At 29.6% G+C, this 23202-nt stretch overlaps 1 long non-coding RNA gene across 2 annotated transcripts; it reads left to right on the top strand.

Annotated features, from left to right (window-relative positions):
* The first annotated feature begins 1033 nt into the window (after positions 1-1033).
* LOC106690136 (uncharacterized) lies at positions 1034-23054 on the top strand. Of its 2 annotated transcripts, none has more exons than XR_001344534.2 (4): positions 1034-1048; positions 16635-16786; positions 21622-21857; positions 22898-23054. It is a non-coding gene; the product is annotated as an uncharacterized lncRNA (long non-coding RNA). The 2 variants fall into 2 exon arrangements; XR_010844561.1 differs by lacking the exon at positions 1034-1048 and adding an exon at positions 15776-15790.
* Positions 23055-23202: the final 148 nt, after the last annotated feature.

Below are 23202 nucleotides of genomic sequence, written 5' to 3'. Positions count from 1 at the left end.
TCGGTAATTGACTTAAAATACGATTCGCTAAATATCAACTAACTTTTTTAAAAAAAGTGTAAACGATTTGTTAATTCCATAAATTAAGACTCATTAAGCAAACAAATTTAAATCTTCTAATTATTGCATCATACTGTGTAATCTATTACTCAACACCCTGATAGTGTAAATATCCTCCACCAGAGCTCGTTCTAGACTATGTGGAATATTAATAACAGAAATTCAATTAAATTTAGTTTATTAATTTTAATATTTCTAATGTCTGAAATGACAATACTTGTTCACTTAAAAAAAATCGTAATAAGAAATCATTAACAAATAAGATGTTGAAGATCCCTTTAGAAAATAATTAATTATAAATATGGGAATAATGACAGGGAACTGAAAACTAACTGTACTTGACAATAGATAATGTTTTCTTTTAACTTAAATAAAAATAAAAAGAGTTTTACTTCAAAAAAGGAAAGGCCAAAATATCATCTTAGTTACAAAACGACCATTATTTAATTCTTATAGCTGAAACAGAATTTTATACAAAGAAATTTTTTGTATACATTTAAATTACTTGCTAGAAAGAAATTAGAATTAATCAAATAAATAAAAATAATTTTTCTTATTTTTATTATTTTGTTTACAATTCATATAGTGGTGACTGTGCATTATACATGAAGCAATGAAAATATGGTTATCAAGGTTGGGTCAAAAGATGGTTAAAACATTAATATGTGGCTTAGTTAAAAAAAGAAGAAAATATATATACATGTATTTGCCATTTATTATTATATTTTTCGTTTCTCATTGTTATTTTTTTTCTGTACATATTTTGCTGAGATAACTGTTTTAATAATTAACTAATTCATAAGGCATGTCTTAAAACTGATTTTAATTTCTCACTACTGAAAATGGTTCTCCTCAGAACTGAAAATAGGTACTGTGTCTGTCTATAGTCAAATTTGTGTTTGGACTGAAATTTTCAGAGATTGTATTTGTTGTTATCAAGATAAACCCATATCATTGTCTTCAAATTCCTCCCTCTACTTTTGTTTACGTATGTGCAAGTGCGTTTCTCTTAGCATATCTATATATATTTTGAATTTGGCTCTTATGATTCCGCCCAAATCTGGAGGAAAGTGGGGAATTGATGTAAAAATTATTTGCTATTTATTTTATCAACACCATTCTCTACTTTCCCAGATGCTCAGGCATATATATTTTCCTTGAATAGCCTATATTTAAAAAATGGCTTATCCAATTTAGCTCTAAGTTTGAAGAACTTCAGGGATTAGTTTAGACACTGGTAATTTATTATTGTAATGTTTAGCTAATTTCATGTTTTAACTAACTCGTGTGAGAAAAAATAATTTCCTGAATATGCCTAAATTTTAATAACAGCTCGTGCTGTAGAATTTATTCTCAATAGAATGATATTAACATTGAAATATAGGTAATTATGTGCCCAATAGAAATATCCAGAAACGTGAATATCTAACACATGCAATTTTTCAGTAAACATATGAAAAGATATAAAAATATATATACAGAAATGGTGATGAAGCTAACTAACCCATGTATTTAGTAGACTTTTTTATATTTTAGGTTTTAGAACCAAATAAAAGCTCTAATTTTTATTTTTAGTTGAAGTAGTTGCAAAGTAGTATCAACAGATAACAGCACAATGCAGATTTCTTTGTCTCCTCAATACAAATTTATCCTACTTAATATAGTAAGGACATAATAAAATAATTTGTATTGAAATTACTAATCCATTAAGAAAATAGCATTTTTGTGATCTAAGTAATTATATTTTTATAAAGTTAAAATATTAAGGCAACCAGGTAGTATTTCATACAACTCCAAATTTTTCAACTAAAAGATGATTTAAAAAAAAAATGTGTAATGCAATGTAAAAACAAAATACACAGACTCAGATTTTTCAAAATTGAAGCATTTAATATAAGCACAGTTGTTACCCATTTGTAGATATTAAGAGGATACTATACTGTAACAAACACAAAATTCACAACAAAAATAATAGTATATATATTATACTATATAGTATATATAATAAACTATTTTTGTTTCACTTTTGACCGCAACCCTGACCATCTTCTTATATATCAATTTTTATCGTCAACTATATATACATATATAAAAAATAATAGTATTTTACTAGTTTAAATCATGTTCCAAACATTTCTTCTTCATAAAAATAAAAAATCAAAGATTGAATGATGGCTTCCAATAATGGTTTTCCAAACCTTGAAACTTTAAAAAAATAAATAATGAGAATGTAAGGATACCTGTATCTAGAGAGAGATATAATTTAAAAAAGAAGAAAGAATAAACCTGCTTCATATTGTCTAAAAAAGTGGTTATTAAACAGTTAAATCTTAGAGATGAAAGACTCATTTTCTATGAAATCATATGGATAATATCTCAAATGTTTCTACTGTTGATCATGTTTTAAGAAAGTATGGTTATCATTGAAGAGTAGGTTGAGAAAAGCCTCATATTAGTAAAATCAATATGTGAAAAAGGTTCACAAAAATAATGTTAGTGAAGAATGTTCACAAACAATTTTCTAAAGAAGCCTGATGAATTTTGGATTGATACAATCTTACAGATCAGTCACTTTTTAAAATACATGGTTATGATGAGAGAATTATGGATTGGAGGAAACTAAACACAGAGTTTTTCACCGAAGAGGCTAGGTAACCTTGTATTCAAAAATGGAATGATGGACTGGTTCAAGTATGCTGATTTCCTCAAAAGAAGGTATAAGAAAAATGGGGATTGAATCAAATTTTAAACTCTATCAAGACAGTAACTTTAATCATAGTGTGTTAACTACTAGGACTTGACTGGTATAAAATCGCCTGGTCTGAATTAAATTGAATATTTGTAGACCAGCCTGGAAAGAGTAATTAAGAAATATGGTATTCAAAATGAAAATAATCTGAAGGCAAAATTAATTTTGGAGTGGAACAAAGATGGACAAGAAACAATTATTCAATTGCTTACAGCAATGCCAAAGATAAAATATGTAATTAAACAAAAATGATTACAAGACAAGCATTGATATGTTGCTATTAAAACTAGTTAGGTCTGTATTTATTTATTTATAAATTTAATTGTGTATTTCTGAGAACTTTTTACAACAATATTTTTGATATTTTTTATAAAAACTTAAATAAAATTAATTTTGTTGTCATCTTAACACCAAGATATGGGTATCAACAGCTAAAAAACAGATATACTACATTAATAAAAAATAAGTTGGAATTGAAGTCTCAGTAAAGTTAAAATACTTTTGCCACCAAGTGTACACCCCACTTTGTGTTTTCAAGTATTTTCTGTTAAATATATTTATAAGAAAAAAAAAACTAAAACAGATGAACATACATCATATACGTCTTTATGGTCCATAATAAATGTACTCCTCATCTAATAAAAAAAATAGTGGAGTATGAGATAGAGAACAAAGGTTGGAATATGGAGGAATGCATATTGGTTCAAAAAGATGTATTAATTTACTTTTTTAGTGTTTTTCCTTATCCTTATTTATTATTTGTTGTAAGTTATTATAAATACATACATACAATGAATACATATATACATTGGGCACATAAATACAATGAATACATTTCATTATATCACTCTAACATTTCAACATCAATGAAATAAAGAATATTTTACATTTTAGACTTTTATCTTACTCAAAAATTAGTAAGCTTTGGGAATTATTGCAATTCTCAATTTTATCATTGCAGGATATTGCAGGAAAAATTTGAATTATATATGGAGAACATATTGCCTTTACAAGAAGATACTTTTCTATACTTATAAACTAATTTATACATGTAAAAAACTTAAATAAAAAAATTGAAAATGATATGCCTTAATCAAAAATTCATTAAATGTTTATTTCGGCACTTTGAAGTGTACAGTTTAGGTCCATACTCTTCGAACCCAGTGGACAGAGCTCTTGCCTCAACCGACTTAGGCTAAAGTCCAAAGCTGAATACTTTCGTAATCCCTCAAGTACACACCATACCTACACATTTTTATATATACAAAATCAAACTACATTCGCCTCTGGTATATATACAAAAAAAATAATCGAAAACTTATTTTTTTTAAGGTTACAAGAAAAACTAATTGATAGAAATAAATAATAAGTAAACTTTAGATATTAGTTTAAAATTTATAGATAGTAATTCAAGTGAAAGAAATTTAATGATAGTAGTACATACAGTAATAAATAGCAATACAACATAAACATTAATATAATATAAATTTAAATAGTAGTGGTACAAATAGTACAAATAAATAGTAATATTTACAGTAATAAATCATAGTTTTAAATTTACAACATTTTGTCACCAATCAGTGAAGTTTGCTAAATATTTTCATTTCCTATTTTTTATAATTTGATTTTCACTGAAACTTAATTCATACTAAATCTAAATAAAATTCGTATGTATATATATGATACTAAAACAGCTATTTACATTTATTTGCTTATAAAAAATTCAAAATTTCAATTATTTATATTAATACTTTAGAAGGGCTGCATGAAAGATCCCTCTTAAGTCTTGGTTTTAGTTCATTAATAAAAAATGAAAATGAAAAATAGTTTATTCTGGGACTAGGTCCCTTTAGAACAATTACAAATGCAATTTTAATTTTATAACAACATTTATTATTATAAAACAGTGTGGCCAAACTTATATGCAGGGAGAAAAAAATAGATTAATTAAAAAACTGACTAAGTGAAAAAAAACACAAAGTTAATTACAAAATATCTGTATTATTATAGTAATGGGTTAGATTGGTGAAGCAAAAGGTAGTGAAATATAAGGGATTTAAATGAGGAAAGGGTTGGCACATGACGTATGTTAGAGGGGATGGAGTTCCATAGATATGCAGCTCGGGTAAAAAACGATTTATCAAATGCAGCAGTTCGGTGATGTGGAGGGTAGATGTCAGATAAACAGGATCTAGTAGTATGGGATTGGACAGAGAATTTGAATTGCAAGTTTTCTAGGATATAGGAGGGGCGTTGAGTAGTAATTGCTTGGAATAAAAAGGAAGCTAGGAAATACTGGCATCGGAAGGATGGATATAGCCACTTCAGCTCGGCATAATACTGGGTTATTGCGTATCTCTGGTCATCCCGAAAATAAATTGTACCGCGCAATTCATAAGTCGTTTAAGTTTAGATTCGAGATTACCCAAGAGTCCACCATATACCAGGCAGCCATAGTCAAAGGAGGGAAAACAAGAGAGGGAACTAAGAGTTGACGGGTTTTAAGTGGATAGGTACTCTTTCCTATTTTCTTTTGGATTACATTAGGTCCTTTATATAATGGAAATAACTCAATGGATTTTTATATGGTCTCAAAGCTTGGATAAGAACTTAGTCTCCTTTAAATCTATTTATTTTTTTTTCAAATATAATCTGGTTTCATATTCCTTTATTTTCAAATGTAATTTTTATTTATTCTTCTATTTCTATAGTTTTCTTGACTGATTGCTTCTTCAGGATTTGGATCATCTCAAACATAAAATCCCAAACCTAATTGGCTTATTTTTTTCTGCTCCCTCTAAAACAGACAATAGACATCAATTAATAAATACATTATGTAAAGGAGAAAATAATTCAAAATGAGTACTACTTTTTTCTACCATGGTCTTTCAAAGGTCTTAGTGAGATACTTATCTATGTATTGAGATGCTCGCTCTGTGGAAACTCTTATTATAATATCTGGCAGTGAGGGGCCTCTGCAATAATTGGCTTAATAGCTCACATCTCTTTTATTGGTGTCTAAAACTACCTTCTATTTCAATTTTATTTTCCAAACTTCTTCATTCAGACTTTCTTGATTGCCCCTTTCTTTATCATCATGGTTATAGCTACCTTCTAGTTTTCTTTGATATTGGTTACTTTAATTTTCATTTATATTTTGCCCTTGAGTGTTTTAATTTATTGTGTTTCTTTTGTTTTGATATTCTTTATCTTTAGTTTTAAGATTATATGGGCTACTACTATAACCTCTATGATTTAATTTTCTTTAATCATCCCACGAAAAAATCAAATTATAGACGAAGAACATATTGCCTTTATGAGGAGACACATTCTTGTACATATAAACTAATTTATACATGTAAAAACTTTTAAAAAAAATTAAAAATTGTATACCTTAATCAAAAAGTCATTAAATATTTATTTCTACACTTTAGGTCCATAATCTTCGAACACATTGGACAGAGGACTTGGTCTTGCCTTTTAAAACATAAAAAAAAAAAAAAAGCCCAAAAATCTTAGAATTTATGTTAAGTTACATTCACTGATAACTGATAATCTTATCCATAATTTGTGCTGACAATACAAAGCTTTTTGTTCCGAAATTATTTGTAATTAGTCCTCTAATTATATATTTTTTGTGGTGTCCCAAATTAATTTTCTTCTGACAAGTCATAAGATTTTACTTACTCCATTTATTTTTCTTACATATAGCTCCATAGGAACAATGCACAACATTTCTTCAAAATTTAAGGAGTTGTCAGACTTGGTTCTTGTCAGTTTTAGAACCATATCACATTGTCAGTCAATCAGCATCTTGTTCGGAATGATCTTGGAATATCAAATACTAGGATATTTTTAGGGTTTATTGCAACCCAATTTTGAGTTGTTGAATCATCTTTATCTTTATTCCTGATAATAGGTAATAATTATATGCGATTAAATAGCCTATTTAGAGAAGTTTGGATATAGATAGATTAATATTAATGGTTCAAGCATGACTGGTCAAAATAAAAGCTTACTGCCCTTTCTTGTGGACACTTTATCACTATTTCACTTGACTTTATCACTATTTCACTTGGAAACTTGTTTGGCAGCGATTTCAATATCAAAAAAAGCTTCCATGACTATCTGAAGCAACCTATCAAAACATATTTTGGTATGTCAAATATTACACTATTCATTATATTCCAAATTATAATTATATTTCTGTTGCCGCTGGTCTGGAATTCCAACTGGATCATTGCCTTTTCCCAGACTAAAAAAGGCATATCAATGCCCCATTCTGACTTCCCAGCTTCATAAAAAATTCTTCTGATTGCTGCTTTCTTCTCTAATTTAATGTCTATAAGCCATACTAGCCATATCAGTTAACATAATCTTGCCTAATTTGTGAACTGTACTAATTCACTTTATTTTTTATTTCATTTTAAAAGGCATAAGTTGTTTCAAATCATTTTTGTTTTTATTTTGTATTCATATGGTGAAAGCTCTGTCTGCAAGAGTGAGTCCTTCATGGCTGTTTTGTTTAAGGCCAAGTACTTTTCAGTTCTACTGCTAATTTTCAAGGACAAATAACCAGAGTTAGGTGTGTAAATGATAAATAATTTATTGGTTATTTCGGTCCACAGTTTGATAGTAAGAAAAATCTGGAGCGGTGCGAGCATCACATAATTTTCACTCAAAGTACAAATTCGTATTTAGAGCTTCTGAGCTAAAAACGAGTGTCAACTTTTTTCCTGCAAAGAACACAACGGTGTAGCAAAAATAACGAAGCAGTGTATATATGAATACGATCGGAATAGATCGATTGGTCTCGATTTTCTTCCGATTCGAATTCCTGCCTCTATTTTCCACAATTATTCCTTTTATTATTCATCAAATTCAGTAATATTTTGTATTTATCCATTGTTTATCACTGCTAACAATGAGAAATGGTCCTTAATTTTCAATAAACGAAATTAAAGATACCTTAGAGGAAGATTATTTAAGCCGAATTGAAGATAAGACCTATCTGATATTAAACAGCACTTAATTGTACATTGATTTACTGGATTTAGTCAAAATCATTAGCGCCGTTTTTGAGAGCAATATATATTTTTTTAATTTGCAATTTGGGACAACACTAATGAGTTTTCCATTTAACAGCCTATTTGTTATATTAATCAGGTCGCGCATTGTTATAACAGTGATATAAATTAGGTAGGAATGATGCCTAATTGAGGAGTCATAATCAATTTGGGGAAACTATTCTCATTGAACCATGACTTCCATCATCACTTTTTCAGAACGTGCTAGTTCTTCCGGAAATCATTGGGCCATAAAAACAAAAAAAAATGCTGTTAAATGTTGGAATAAAAAGCTTTTATATCTAAATACCCACAGATACGTAATATTATAAGTATTCCAAACTTGGCTCGAAACTCTTTTAACCCAAACTCTACAAAAAAAAAAAAAAAAAAACTCTCATTCTTTATATTGCTTACCGATCAATTTAATTTAAATGTAATTATTTCCAAAGGAAAAGGAAAATGATCCCTCTTGTTTTTACAGATAGCTTTTCTAATAACTATTACATCAAATCAATTAGTGTAAAAGTATAGAAAATTTAAATGATAATGTCAATAATAAATCTCAGTGAATGCGAAAGTTCTAATCCCATTCAAAAGCCAAATCTACAAGACCTAGTTCCATTTTTACACTAAGGAACGTGTTATGCTGGATCTACATGTTTGCCACTTGTCGTAAATTCAACACTTGTTTGTTCAAATGCTTGGTAAACAAAGGAAGCAACAAATGTCGGTTTTTAAATCTGAAATACCAAATCGATAGAATTTAAAAATATACCATCTTAAACTAGGGTTAATTATTGAATCCGAAGGTTAGGGAAATTTTTTAATTAATTAAAACACAGACAGCATAAACATGTATCTGTTGGTAGTTCTAAAACAACAGAAACGTGTGGCTGCAGCACAAGCGCCCTTTGATTTGTACCCAAAATATGGACAACTTGGACCAGACAAGCCAAATAACCCATCCACACGCTTGCGCATGCACAAAATTGCCATTATTATTGTTATTGCCATTGCAGGAGAACCTTTACAAGTTGAACAAGCAGTGACCAATTTTGTCCATTTTTCTAGCTGTTGGAGTTCACAAACGTGTAGTGTGCTTTCAGACTTTGAAACAGACGGTACTCTTTATTTATAAATTGAGAAAACAATTGCCCTGGCCAAAGGCATATTTACTCCATGACATGGACCTCGTTACTTAATCGGTAACTTAAAACAAGTCAAGAATGAGCTGAGAAGTACGGTTGTTTCAAGAATGGTTGAACAGTTTATCACCCATGTTGATAGAAACTGTTGTACTTAAATAACTTAAGTTTTAGGAAGTAATTCATGATTGTGCTGATCGAAAATCATGAAAAATACTTTTTGTTTAATTTTAATTTTTAATATTTGTTACTGTTTAAATGTAAAATAAACAACTAAAGATTTTCACTAGCATGTTTTTATAATCGAAAGCTATTCAGAAAATAATTTGGAGAGTACTATCTCTAATCTTTAAAGTGCACGGGGCTTTCATATGGTTAAAGACAGCGTTGACCATGCCTAATGCAATCCTCTCACTTACGTCTTGCTCGTCTACTAGAAGATATGTTAAACGTTTTAATGAAGCAAAAAGTGATTTTTAAGAATTGTCTTTCTTACGTCGCCCTCTAGTACCATTATAGTCCAAGAGCCCAAGAGAAGAAAAGAGGCAGTTATTTCACCCCAATTTATGTTTACTTTAATGAAAACTATGTATAATTATTAGTCAAAATTGATGAGTCTGCCATGTATAACTGGAGGAATAAAAACTGGCGGCTGTTTCTAAGTGATAAAAAAAAACTAATTTTTCATTCGGAGCTCTATATCTTAAAAAGTAGGAACAACACAAGAAAACCTAAGAGAACGTCATTTAAAGAAGAGTAACTTAGCTAAAATATGAGCCCTAATAGAGTTATTTACGTTAAACAGTTTTCGAGATATAGCTTTTTAAAAAACAACATTTCATAAAAATGTTGTATGGAACGTATTGGAAGATCAGTAGTTAGTGAATTTATTTTGAAAAATCTATATCTCAAAAACCATTTGACGTATAGATGTCTATTAGCACTCAAATTAAAACTAGTTTAATGAGCTACAAAGTAGTTTATAATGTTTATCTTCGTAGTAGTAATGGTTTACATGAAATTTGCTAAAATAAATTGATTTATAGTTGTTCGGACAAATTTTCATTAGCCAAATTTATATTCATGTGTGAATATCATAAAAACTAATACCTCTACGAAGATAAGTGTCATAAACTACTTTATAGTAAGTTAAATTTCCTTTATTTTGAGTATTGGCAGACATATATGCGTCTTATGGATCTATAGATATATTTTTTTCAAAAATCCAACATTTTATACGAACAACTAGAAATTAACATTTTTTGAGTTTATTTTGTCAAATATCATAAAAACTACTAATCCTACAAAGATAAACACAATTAACTATTTTGTAGTGAATTTAACTAGCTTTAATTTGAGTGCTGGCAAACATTTTTACGTCCAATGGTTTCTGAAATGAAGTTTTTCATAAATCAAACTTATTGTCCGAACAACCTATAAATCAATTTATTTTAGCAAATATCATGAAAACTACTATTCCTACGAAGGTAAAGATAACAAACTTATTTACAGTCCAATAAACTAGCTTTAATTTGAGTACTAATAGACGTCTTTACGTCATATAGTTCCTGAGATATATATTTCTCAAAATAAATTAACTAACTACTAATTTTTCAATAGATTTTTAAGAAATTTTGCTTTTTAAAAAGCTATATCTCCAGAACTATTGGATGTAAATAGCTCTTTTAGGGCTAATATTTCAGAACATTTACTCTTCTTTAAATAATGTTCTTTTAGATTTTCTAGTGTTGTTGGTAGTTTTGAAGATATAGAGCTCCGAATGAAAAATTAATGTTTTTTTACGGTTTTGAAACAGCAGCCATTTTTTAATCCCCCTATCTATACTTGGCAGACTCTTCAATTTTATATATATTATACATAGTTTTCATTAAAGTAATCAAAAATTGGGGTGAGATAACTGCCTATTTTTCTTTCCGGCTCTTGTACTAAATAATTTGTTGAACCATTTTTGACAAAACCTCATTGCAAATAACAGTCAATTCAGAGTCGTAGATAGAACAAAAGTGATGTAAAGAAACTCCTAAGGAATATTAGCAGTCTGTGTTCAGCCTTCAAATTTAAGTATCTTCAAATAGGAAAATTTGGAGAGTCATATTAAAATGAACCAACGACGAAGATGTTCGTGGAAGCATTACCATATTTTTTTTTATCTGTGCTGTGTTGTTGGTTTAGTGGCCGTATCGCCTCATGACCGTTAGTTGCCTAAAATAGGATGGGAAATCCCAGTCAGACGATATAGATTAAACAACTACACTGGCATCATCCTTAATAAGATCTTCGATAGCATAATTTATTGCTTAATACAACGGAAAAATATTTTTACAATCATATAGTGTATGATTGTAAAACAGTTTTTATTTTACCTAAAATATTCATTAATTGATTATTATTGGATATTAATAATATTTTTGGATAATAAAAATATTTTTTATTTTACATAAAATATTCATTAATGGATTATTGGTCTTTTAATGTTTTTTTTTCATTTAGTTGATTACATGATTACCTTTAAAACGAGCAACTGAATTGTTATGGGAGAGGTATAGTTTTCGAATTGTTCGATATAACTAACTAGTGAATAAGTTTCGGAGGGAACCCGTAGAAAGTATTTGGGCCGAATTTCGAGGGTTTTTTTTCTGTAAGTATTTTTATTCTGTTTTTAGAGAATTTCATTACCTCTCATATTTTTCATAAAATATGTACTGGTTGAATAGTCACAAACAAAGTTTTCTTTTCTGCATAACTTTTTATCTGGCTTTTTCTCAAGAAATGATAGTACAAATCAGTACTCTATATCTTGGACTCTACCCACCTCACCGAAACCATTATTAGCGCCGTTTTTTTTGTTTTTTTTTAAGAAGTAGGTAAGTTTGATAACATTTGAGTTCTATTTCGACATATTACGCTGAATATTTCCCGAGATAGAGTTTTTCAATCACCAATATTTTTTTTTTCTAAATAACATGGAATTAACATTTTGTGATTTATTTTGGCAAATACGATTCCGTGATATAAATTTAAACTTTTTTTTTAATAATTTATTTATTGTTATTCACAACTGTATAAAATTATATACAACAAGAAAATTTGCTGATACTGATAAAATAACATGATACAAACACGAGGAGAACCTACCCATTGATAGAACTCTAATAACATTTCTATATGAGAAGATCTCGAGGCCACCTTCTTTTCAGACGCCTAGGAGGATTATTAGTTAGTGATGAAGCCAGGCTAGAAAAAAGTGGATTTGGATTGTTGAGAAGTTTATCATGGAAGGATTGGTATCTGGTTCTGGCCATATCGGCAACATATGGAACATTGAGGTCTTGATGGATGACTTGATTTGTGACAAAGTAAGGAGCATTAAGAATTTTGGACCATAAAGATTGGATTCGGGAGGAATTCGATGGTTTTGTGGAGCCCCAAAACTCTGTTCTGTGTGTCCAGATAAGCCTTATTGTAGTCATGTAGATCAGTCTTTTGTAATGAATTAGAAGTGTAGACCGTTTGTATAGTAAATTTTGTAACAGTCGGAATCGACGTGCGATTTCCAGTCTTGTATGAGGATATCATGTCAGAGGTTTGTCCAGGTGTAGTCCTAAGTAACGGATCTGTTAGACTGGAATATTTGGCCTGGAATAATTATTAAAGTGTGATACTGTGAGGCAGAATGTCACGGGTTTACGACGAAGGGTAAATGCGATTTGGTAAGATTTATTGGAATTTATTTTAATCCTACATTTGGACCAGAAATAAAATAATAAAATTACTATAAAATAATTTATAGTACGTTTAACTAGTTTCAATTTTAGTTTTAATATGATAACTTTACATCTAATAGTGTTTTGAAGGAAGTTAAGAAAAAAAACATAAATATCCGGGGAGTATAATTTATGCCATAAATTATCGTGATTGATAGAATCAAAGGCTCTACGGTAGTCGATAAAAATTGAGAAGGCTTCAGTTATATTTAATTTTAAATGAGTACTTAGAGCTACCGAAATCTTTATTACGCAGTCTTGGCACCATATATCTTTTCGAAATTCCATTTAATCCTCTGGTAATGAATTATATAAATCCAACCAATTTCAGTTATAAGAAATAGTTTTATGATTGTTTTGATATTATTAAAAATCGCGATGCCCCAATAGTTGTATTCATCGTCCATATCACCTTTTTATGAATTAACCACATTCTAATTACCGAACTCTTAGGAGAGATTCCGTACGAAACACCTCATTAAAAAGAAGTAGTAAAATGTCAATCTAAGATGAGTTAAGGCCTTTAATAACTTAATTTTGAAAAAGTTCCTCTCTGAATGCCTTTTTATGATTAATTTTATTTACACTTAGCTAATAGTTCGTTAAGACAAATGCTCACATCAAAGGAAGGATCACATGTTAGAAAACGACCCGTTTAAATGTTAGTTCTGATAGTTGCAGATCGCTTTCGAATCTGTAACGGTTAGAAGACGTATATATTCAAGTAATTTATCACTCCATTAGCTTCTAACAGTGGCCGGTTGCTTTTGAAGTATAAAAAAAATAATGTTAGAGACTGTCTTCTATTTCCTAAGTTACTTCAAAATATCGAATAAAGTTTTTAAAATATATCATTTCTTCACGCTATGAGTAGTGCAACATATGCCTTTTTTAGACAAAGGAAGATGATCAAGGAAGCTCCTCCAAAAATATACGGATGTATAAAGGACTCTCGTAAAGGTACTAAATACTTTCAACTTGGCAACTCCTTCAAACAGCTGAAGTTGCTCGATAGAAGCTTTCCTTAATAATTAGTAAATTAATTTGTGGAATAATCATTTGATGGACCCACTTCGATTGGGATTGAAGGTTACTAAGCATGGACCATTTCCATTACCGGAGATTCGAACAAACCTCGAATGAGCTGATTAATAATACTGCTTACAATTGTTCGAAAGGATGTCAAAATGCTTGTGGTTGCAGGAAGGAAGGGGTGAGATGCCCTCCAATATGCTATAACTGCAGAGGAGCGTTCTGTATCAATAAACCAGATGAAATTGATGCAATCAATGATGACGAATCAAGAGACCTTCTGGATAACGTGCACCTTAAATAGGACCAATTGTTGCAGTAAGCTTCCACTTCCAAAAGTAGTAAATTCAATTAAACTTGTATTTTTATTTTTTTCCCATAAATTATCTAAGTATTAAACCCAATATCAAAGATTTTTGTACTTAAGTACTTTTTTTTATACGTTTTCATTAAAATATGTGTTTATAATTTTAAATCCCCGTTGAAAAATTGGTTATTGGTTCACCAACAGGAATGAAAGCATTGACTGTATTTGGTTAAAAAAAAAAAAGTGTGCACTTACGGGTCTGGTACAAGATTTGGTACTATGCTATATACAAATAAATTATTTATTCCAAGTAATACACGCTGCATTACGAAAATAAGATATAAAGGTAAAAAACTCGATTATATAAAAAAACAAAAACAGAAATGGTCCGTTCTTGGAGGTCGCATTTCACCCCAACAAGTAATTTCTAATCCATGTTGCTTACTTGACGCAGAATTTTACCAACTTTGCTTTATAAACCAGGAGTATTTTCCTATGAATGCCTAGTTTAGAATTTATTGGTGAAAAGAAAAAAGTCAGAAAATTTTGAAGTTTTAGGGTCTCTCTCACAATGCATAAGAAAAAAATTAATACAAGGGTTAGTAAACAATATTTACTTTCCTATATTTAATTAGCCTACAAATACAAATATCAATTACTTAAAGAGAGCCATCATACTTTATACGAAGTTTTCGAACGTTATCTATTTTGCAGAGATATCAATTTTGTTCTGGATAGCCGTATCGTACAATATCGTCTATAGAAATATTTATAGCTTCTCTTTTATCAGTGAGTTTTATCTTAGCTTTAATACTCACATTCATAAACTAAGATTAATTGCCCCAGTAGGTCTGACTTGTGGGATAAAAAGAACTCCAGCATTTATCAAGATAGAAATATTTTTCAATTTGATTCCAGTTACTCTTAATTTTGTACTTTATAATGAACCTGGCTATTTAGTTCATAGTATTTCTACTTGCCCAGCTTTCATATCATTGGAATAAAAATATTCATACAAACCTCAAAACAAGAAAAAAATTCCTTTGAAGGTATTTCCGCAAACGCTTTGTTCGGGAGATATTCACACCTTAAGATTTTCATTGTTATGAATTATTTAGGATATATGAACTTATTTATTTGTTTCAACTACTATATTAATTTAACGTAAACATTAAATTCGTATTAATTGTTTGTTCAAAGTGAATATCGGCATATTCACCATTAGTATAAATTGAAGGCACAATAATGAGTACTCTGCGAAAGCCTCTTACAAACTGATAAATGTTATTGACAGTTCTCTATGCTAATTCCAAATAGTATTAATCCTTATGTTGCCAATAGTTTTTATACAGATAGGGATAAAAGGCCATTTAAGTATTCAATCTAATCCATCTCCTAAGCAAATCGTTTGCGGACATACCTTGAGAGGCAATTTTTTTCTTGTTTTGAGGTCCTTAGTTCATATTTTCATTTTGGCCCTTTAACCCTGAAACACCCAGTATATCATCCTTTGAGAACATGAGGCAGCAATTCATAAATTTATTATTTAAGAGCCTGACCATTGAAATAAAATGAATGGTGTTCTCATATTTTTTTAGAATCTCCTTAAAATAAGGATACAAGCTCATTGACTAAGTTTGCTAGTAAGTTTTTTATCATTTGATTCCTTAGTAATTAATCCCAATTTTAATTTTTCAGTTTATTTTTCAAAATGCTTCTATTTACCGATCGATTTATTTTGGCCATCAAGACATTATATTAATATTTTCTACTTTGTTAATTACAAAATAATTTTAATATATGAAATCTATAGACAGTTTTTTTATTATTTTTTGTGTATATATTTCCTATGTATCTTAATTTTTACCTAAAACAATTTTTATAGAATTTTATTTTTAGTTAATATTTTTTTTTCTTTTGTACCCTACGATTTTCCTATCTTTGATTTCTCCATTTCTTTTTTAATTATTTTTTTATTTACTTTACCAACCACCTCTTTTTGTATGTCTCTAGGCTATAGCAGGACTGAATAAATAAAAATATAAAACAAATAAAAAATTGTTTAACCGAGTTTCAGATGGGAAAAAAAATGGCGGACAATCGCTGTCCATATTATTCTAATCCATTCATACCCTCTTTTTATTCTTATTTCTTACCTTAAATTCGATGTTTATCTTTCTCCTGCTGAATTTCTCTTTTACATTTGAATGCTCAGTTAATACGTCAAAAAACGAACTTTCGTTCTTCTGAAATTGTTCATTTAAATTGTTTTAATACTTACCTACCAATCGAGTAGCAATGAAGCAAGAGCATTCCTGTAAATGCTACTGCTCCGCAACGTACGAGTAGAACTAACAGCCAAAACTGGGGCCAATATTTTTGGTTATTACTAAAATATAATTGTAAAAATTAAAACCTGAAGTTCATTTTTTTTTTTCTATAAAATACTTAAGTTTACTTTCTTGTTTGATCCTATTTTCTAAAAAGGTTGCCGACCCTGTCTTGTCTCAGCTTGCTTGGGTTTTCCCACCATACGTATTTATTTGAAGCGCTGCGTATATATAAGCCAGCGTTTTCCTGTTTGGTCGGCATTGAGGGAGTGTCTGTAGTTGAAGCAACAATGAGCAACGGAAGGCCGAGTAAGTTCATTACAAACAATTAATAGAATATATATTAATTTTTTTTTGTCTCTTGTAGTCTGCATGTAATGCACGAGCTGATTTTGAAATTAGTGCATAAACTTTATATTTATATCTATAACATTATTTTTTCAAATTACATAATGATATCCGCCAACAAGGGTTCGAAATTACGGTAGTAAAATTTCAAATTAAACTTTAAATATTGTTTTTATTTTAATGTATAGTCAGAATTTATATAATTGAGAGTTAAATAAAGTTTTTTTCGTGTAATAGCTGATTAACAGATGCAAAAACTATATTTCAAATTTCTTTTAGGAATTCCATCATGAAAACTACTATTTTCAGAAAAATAATCATTATAAACTACTTTATAAGGTTGAAATTGAGCCCTGGTACAACTCTTTACTTTCAATATTTTTTTTCCAAATAACTAGAAATCAAGATTTTGCGAGTTTATTTTGACGCGTCATGGAAACTGCTACTCTTGTGGAGAAGATCATCATAATATTGTGGTGAGTTAAAGGAGATTCAAATTGAGCCCTGATGTACATCTAAACGTCAAGTAGTTCCTGAGGTATCGAACTCTTCTCCAGATATAACTTAATTTCAATGTATGACGAAATCGTTTAAAAATATTTATAGACTGCGCTAAAGGTATGAAAATACCTGAGATTGACAAAATATAACCCAACAATGTGATAAATTATTATTAATTAGCTTGTTTCGATGAAAATATTAGTGTTTGATCAACTGTATCTCAGAAAATATTGAACATGAGTTCTATTAGGTCTCAATTTGAAGCTCATAGTATGGACCACAAAATAGTTGAGGATGACGGGTTTACGAAAAATATGGAGTTTGCAGATAATACCTTTACGTCTACGTTTTAATATCCTCATTGATAGTAATTTAAAAGTTATTAAATACCTGTAAAGTAGATATCTTCGAAATTGAAGGATTTAAGCCGTTTTGAATTTCGAATTCTCAGCTCATTATTATCCATAGGCACATCATAATACGTAATATTGGAGATATGGTACATCATTTATTTGTATTTGTTCATTAAAAATGTTGCTAAGCCTGTAGGTATAATATTTTTTTAAAGAAAAATAGGAGTTTCCGAAATTTTTTTTCCACATTTATGGAAGGGAAATCGCTTGTGCGAATTCAAATTTTCTATTACTTTAACAATAGTAACATTAACATAAATTGCAATAAGAAAAATAAATTATAGGATATTTTATGAGATGGCTTTTTCTTGTAATGTAGGTAGATCAGATGAAATATCTTGACGCAGCACAGTTGGGTATTTCGTCGATCTAACCGGCTAAAACTGTTTATTCAGTTTAATTGTTTGTATTGTATAGAAAGGGTCAATGTTCCATCCTAAAGGCAACATAATTATATATCACGTGAAAATAGCAAATTTTCACCAGCTTTTTTAAAATTCGACTCTTAAAGTTTATTAAGAATGGTCACTTTATTTATAAGAATGCGCAAAGCATATAAATAAATAAATTAAATATTGGGTACATCCTCAAACATAACATGTAACTTTTTTTTTGCCTTTTTATGAATCACGTCGTGATAATATATTTTTAAGAAAACAACGATTTCAAATATAAAATGTTAAAATAGGAAAAAAAAGTAGCATTGATTGGTCACCTTCTATTGATCTCCTATCACGCTAGTTACCTATTGGTAACCTTCTATTGGTCTCCTATCACGCTAGTTACCTATTGGTCACCTTCTATTGGTCTCCTATCACGCTAGTTACCTATAGGTCTCCTTCTATTGGTCTCCTATCACGCTAGTTACCTATCGGTCACCTTCTATTGGTCTCCTATCACGCTAGTTACCTATTGGTCATCTTCTATTGGTCTCCTTTCACGCCAGTTACCTATTGGTACCTTCTCTTTCCTCTACCTTTTATCCTTTTGTAGGACCCGGCGTCTAGCTACCCGCTGGACCTACATGTCTCGTTCCTATCTAAAGGAATAGGGCCCGGTAGAACGAAGTTACCTTCCTGCATGACCCAGCGGCTGGCTACCATCCCGGCTTGTATTCCTCCTTCGTACTAACAGGAATAGTACCCTGTAGGACGAGGTTACCGTTCTTGGAGAAATTACGGCTGTCACCTGTAAGTCTCATCCTATGTATTCATCTCCTAATCAACTACCTTTTCTAACTTGAACACGCATTGTCGAGGTCTTCTGGTCAAGAGTACACAGTATTATCAATTGAAGTCAGATTTTACAGCACCAGCACCATCTTACATATACTCGTTTACAGGATTCTTAGCATGTACTTTTGCAATGCTATTACCATGTGTTACTATCCAAACCTATATGAAAACTCATTTGAGAGCTTTGACTTAGATACCTGCTGGATCTATCCTAAAGATGATGGATCCCCTATGTTTATGAAGTCAATCATATGATGATACCTTCAGTATCAACCAATTCCTCCATACGAGGTGAAATTGCTGGTGTGCTAATGATGTCCTGAGAACATTGAGGTATTGCACTTAGGCCCATAGTGTGGCATTTCTTTGCAATCGCCAAAGTTTCGATTTGCTGAAACAGAGTAGATGGAGTTGGAAAAAGCATGCCCAAAATTAAAGTGTGAGGAAGATAAGATCTGACCAAATAATGCAATCCTTAGTAAGTTAGTTGGGTACTTTTGATGTAAAAATTGAGTTTCTGAGTGAGAATTTAAATTTTGATTTATTGGCTTCAAAATTATTACTGATATCAATTAATTATGAGTTGTTAAAGACCACATATGTGAGCTTATAATCACATGAAGTACCTTATTTGAAATATGAGGTAGGGACGAAAACGAATGTCTTTAATTTTTTTCTAATTATTATTCTCAATTTCAATATTTGATAGTGTATTTGTTATATCGTTCCTGAAAATTTTTAATACTCATTTAAATGTTCAAGGCATCTAGTCACTAACTCTAGAAATAATAGCTGGTAGAAGCCGCCAGCGTTGAATATGCTGACAACAGACCCAAATAAAAGTATTTAAATAAATCATAATTATTTTCAATAATTTACAAAATTGGTCTTTTAATATTTAGTAATTTTTTATTATTTACAGGAAAATATTATGCTTGATGATAAAATACTTCCAAGGAGAAATCTCTCAGAAAATATAAATATGAATATTTACTTTTAAATTTCATTTGAATTAAATTTGTTCAGATAGACAATAATTTACTGCTATTTTAATTTCAGTATTCAATAATGCATTCATCAATTGTCGTACATTTTGTGCTAAAAATATTTACTCATTAAATTTGTTAGATCTCTGTGAAATTATAAATTTCATTATTATTTATCAAAGAGGGTTGTAATATAGTTAATCTTGAAAATATTTCTGTTCCAAAATAATCAATGCATTTTATTTCTTCCTATGGTTGTATTTTATATATGAAATGGGTGTGTTTTCTTGAAAAAAAGTAATATCATAATGTGCGTCTGTTATATTTAAAAAACAAAACATGAAAACAATATGCTACTTGTTATATTTTAGGAAACATCCAGAGTTTAATTTATATATGTAGAAATTTAACACATACTTAAAAATAAATTTTCGATTCTAATTTAAAAAAGCTGGTGAGGATTGGCTATTTTCACAGGTTATATAAGCATGTTGCATTTAGGATCGCGCATTGAATTTGTTTTAATTTATTATTATTTATGAATGATTAGAAGATAGTTGATCGTGGATAATATATATGAGGAGAAGTTAGTTGGGGGTGCAATCAGAATAGAATACAAATAAGTTGAAATAACTTATTTAATAGTGCCAACGTTTTGGCCAGAATTTCTAGCCTTCATCAGGGCTCCTATTAGGAAATTTCTAGCCTTCATCAGGGCTCCTATTAGGAAATCACAAAGCCAAGTGAAACCTTGGCACTATTAAATAAGTTATTTCGACTTATTTGTGTTATATTCTGACCGCACCCCCAACCATCTTCTCCTCATATATATTATTATTTATTGTTTAATCATCTGTTGATTGTTGTTACTATTGTAACAATTTATTGTTTTTACTAACAAAACTTCAAACAATAAAACTGAGGAAATAGTTTTTCCAGCTACATCGACTAAATGTCCCACTTTGAGGCGTTAAGATGTTACACTATCTACTTACATTAGTAGAAAAGCAATCTCAAAATATATTATATACTTTATTATTATTATTTTAATTTATGTTAATGTTTCTATTGTTAAATTAATAGATAATTTGTTAGTCTGAATGATGAATTTCCCTTTATTAATTGTTGAAAAATAATAATGGAAACTACTTCAATGTAGTTTAAAAAAAAATACTACACTGACAGGGTTGGCAACACTTTTAATAGAAAAATGATTAAAGAAATACATGAAAATGAAGCATCATGTCTCACATATTCTGGTTTATGAATCACCTACAAATAATAATGAGTTGGTAATTAAAGGTTCAAAAATGGTCTAGATCCTTCAATTTTAATGGAATCGAAATGCATTCCCAGGTTCTTTCATAACTTGAGGATATTAAAAAGGAGATATTAGCTGAAGTTAAACTCTAAGTTTTGAATGTGCGTCAACTGCACAAGGTGTCTCAAAGTTAAAAGTAATGTTTTTGAACAGATCACTCATCCGGCCATGAGAAGGTATTTGGGCTGATTTATACTGGACACTGTGTATAATCATTCCTAATAATGGTTCATAGGTTAATCAAAGCCCACATAATTCATATATTTTAATCACATATACATTGTATTATGTTAGTCTTAAAAAAAGAAAAATTTAAAATAGGATATATTTTATTTTTTAGTTTTTGAACCAGTTGGTGATTTGGTGGGTTCAGTTGGTGAATTCACTGGAAAAAACATTTCCTCTGTTGGAAAAGGTGTTGGGAAAGGGATAGGAGAAGTAGGAAAAGGGGTTGGCAAGGCTACTGAAAGTGTTGTCGGAGGCACTCTTAGAGCTGGTGGAGCAGTCTTAAACGGAGTCACACAACCATTTGTTAGCATTTTCAAGAGATAAACATTAAAATAAAATAATCATAAGGTGAGTTTATTTCATTATTATTACATTTTACCATATTGGAAATTTTGTTTTTCTTACTCCAATAGCCTAAATATACAGAAATATTTAGACTTTATTTTATCAATGTAATTAATTAAAGGATAAAAGAACCAAGATTTTTAAAAATATATATAATTACGAAAGAATTCTTGAAACAAATTGCAAATAATTTTGTTTTATTAAATCAATATCACAATACTACATGGATAATGTAGAAGAGTAGTCATTCCTCTTAAAAATTGTAAAATGGAATAATTAGAGTTTTATCTAATGAGACAAAAAAATATATGTGTGTGGATAATGGAGACTATGTACTATAAAACTTTGCTCATTAATAGGTAAACTCACTCCAAAAAAGTGTAGAAGCATCAGAAGAGTTGGACGTCAAAAAAACACAGACCCATTGTGTCTGGGGGACAAATGATTTCTTGAATGTAGAACATTTCCCAAAAAGTGGTCCACAAGGTGTCATGAGGAAATTTTTGTTTTGTAAACACTATAATAAGTTCAATGAAAAATATTTGTCAACCCTCATTTTATATCAAGTATTTACTACAACTTTTGACATCTATTCAGAAAAGCTTTTAATAATTCAAATAAAAATGAGCAATTAAATAAAAATATTGCATGATGTTCAGAACCTCAAATTAATGATTTGAAAACTTGTAGATAAATGTAAATATATTCCATTTAGCGTTTCCTTCTCATGTGAACATTAGAAAATAGAGCTATAATTGAATCATTCTACAAGTTGAATAGATTCCAAGATCCCAACACTTCAAAAGTTGTGGTAACAACAAATTATTAGGAAAAAAGTTTGAGTACCCATTTTTACATCAGCTAAGATCCTAAAAACTTATTTACTTCCAATGTGCTACAGCCCAATGTGGGTAATGGCCTCTTTTTATTTTTCTAGAAAGTGCAGGTATAATATTTTTTAGTTTAATGAAATATTATAGTCAAAATGTTGATTTTTTTATATTAATAATTAAATTTAATTTTGACTTTTTTTTTCTTTTCAGATTTGCTATCCTACAAATAAAGATGACCACAATGCTTATAAGTAGTACTCCAGCATACCATTAAATCATTTTAAATGGTTCTCAAGGTTATAAAATATATTCAATTAAATTAGTAATGTATTATTAAAAATATCCAATAAAAAAAAATTAAAGTGTTTTAGCTTGTTTTGTATACCCTAGCAGGTTCAACTTATGTTTATGTTCTCCATTTTAATCAATTTATAAGGTAAAACATGTTTCATAATTAAACTTTCTGTACAAACAACATTCTAAGACCATCTTTACATTATTTCAATCCTGTTTGT

This window comes from Halyomorpha halys, unplaced genomic scaffold, assembly GCF_000696795.3.
Source record: "Halyomorpha halys isolate HHAL.00 unplaced genomic scaffold, Hhal_1.1 Scaffold1587.1, whole genome shotgun sequence".
Taxonomy (NCBI): domain Eukaryota; kingdom Metazoa; phylum Arthropoda; class Insecta; order Hemiptera; family Pentatomidae; genus Halyomorpha; species Halyomorpha halys.
The sequence above is the reverse complement of the archived record's forward strand: the minus strand, read 5'-3'. Positions and strand labels throughout refer to the sequence as shown.